This window comes from Amblyomma maculatum, unplaced genomic scaffold (assembly GCF_055883805.1).
Source record: "Amblyomma maculatum isolate TAMU_Amacu unplaced genomic scaffold, ASM5588380v1 scaffold_35, whole genome shotgun sequence".
Classification (NCBI taxonomy): Eukaryota; Metazoa; Arthropoda; class Arachnida; order Ixodida; family Ixodidae; genus Amblyomma; species Amblyomma maculatum.
Genome location: NW_028146760.1, coordinates 707,307 through 709,359, shown reverse-complemented (window position 1 = coordinate 709,359; position 2,053 = coordinate 707,307).

The following is a 2,053-nucleotide window of genomic DNA, read 5'->3' as shown; positions in this document are numbered from 1 at the left end:
CGGAGAAGTAGACAAAGATAAATTAGAAACCTACAAGGGACACCCAAACCAGCGACTACATACCCCCATAATGGTAGCGGAAGTGGTAGCAGAAATCCTAGACTAAAGATAAAATCGGCCCCAGGGCCGGATGGGAAAACAAACATTGATGCTCAGAAACTTGGATAACGACTCGGTAGTGGAGCTAACTAATTTCATGCAGAGATGTTGGGAAACAGGAAAAATCCCACAGCAATGAAAATTTGCTTAGATAGTGCTAATACCCAAACACAGAAAACCTCTGATGGTCGATAATTTGAGACCAATATCACTTACATCATGTGTAGGTAAACTATTCGAACGTGTGATTCAGAGGAGACTGACCAGGTACATGGAGGAAAATGATCTAGGCCCCGGTAGGTGATAGGGTTTAGGCAACATCATAGTACGCAAGATAATATGCTCAGGATACATCATGATATAATAAAATTAAGATCAAAAGATGGTAAAGTTATCTAATGATTGGACCTGAAGACGGCATTTGACAGTGTAAAACACGATGCTATTCTGCAGGGCCTCACGGAACTAAATGTAGGGGAAAGGATGTATGATTATGTAAGAAATTTTCTAACTGAGAGAAAAGCGAAAATAAGATACCAGGGGATAGAATCTCAGATATTCGAACTGGGGAGGAGGGGCACACCACAAGGAGCGGTGCTATCGCCCACACTTTTCAACATAGCCATGCGTGGACTTCCAGAAGAGCTAAAGAAAAAGCAGACATAAAATTCAGCCTATACACGGATGACATAACCATTTGGACAAACAAAAGCAGCGATGCTGAAATCGAACAAAAATTCAAGAGGCGGCAAACAACGCTGTACGATATGCAAAAGAGAGGGGCATGAAATGTTCATCAGAAAAATCAGTTGTTTATATACAATCCGAAACACCTAAGGCAAAAAAAGAAAAGTGGACGTAAATATAGAAGTGGAGGGACAAACAGTCCCGAAAGTCGAGCAAATGAGGGTGCTAGGAATGGTCCTTCAAACGAAAGGATACAACGAAGAAACGATAAAGAAACTGGAAGGACAGGTCATAAAAACGAAAAATCTCATAAGGAGAATAGCTGATAAAAAGGGAGGCCTTAAGGAAAGTAACCTATTAAGGCTCATACAAGCTTTCGTAATAAACAGGGCCAGGTATGCCACGCCATACTTAGACCTGAAAAAGGCCGAAAAAGACAGGATCGATAGCATGATCAGAAAATCCATTAAAAGAGCACTACACCTCCCCGCAGATACCTCCACGGACAGGCTAATGATGCTGGGAATACGCAACACCTTAGATGAAATAATTGAGGCAAGACTAGTTACACAAGAAAGAAGGCTAGAGAAAACTAAAGGTGGACGGAACATATTGAGGGAAATAGGTGTACAACCGAAGGATTACTGGGACACGGCAGAGGAAATGAGAGTGCAGGTCCGGAAACGGAGCCATATCCCCCCATTACCAAAGAACATGCACCCTGAATATAATAAGCAAAAACGAGAGAAAAGGGCCGAAACACAGACACAAAGATTCGAGACGGAACATTCAGGTAGAATTGCATATGTAGACGCTGCATATTACGGCAATGAAAAATGAATGCAGTCGTACTCGATGGCAAGCGAGAAATAGTTACAGCAGTGTCTTTAAAATCCAGATCGATACAGACAGCGGAAGAGGCTGCGATAGCACTGGCTCTTGCTCAGACCGAGGCAAAGTACATAGTCAGTCAAAGCAAAAGCACAATCAGGAGCTACACCGCTGGAGTAATAGCAAAAATCGCGAGTAGAATCCTCGATCAAAAGCGAATATGAAGAGACGTCATCCTCGTTTGAACGTTAGGCCACGCAGGCGTGCCCGGAAACGAGGCGGCACACAAACTAGCCCGAGATCTCACACACCGGGCTGGAAGAGAGCCACGGGAGCAAGGCAAACAAGAGGACCCGATTAACTATAGCGAAATAGCAATGCACTACAGACTGATAAGAAGGGTCCTACCACCACCAGACCGCACTTTAGGCAAAGA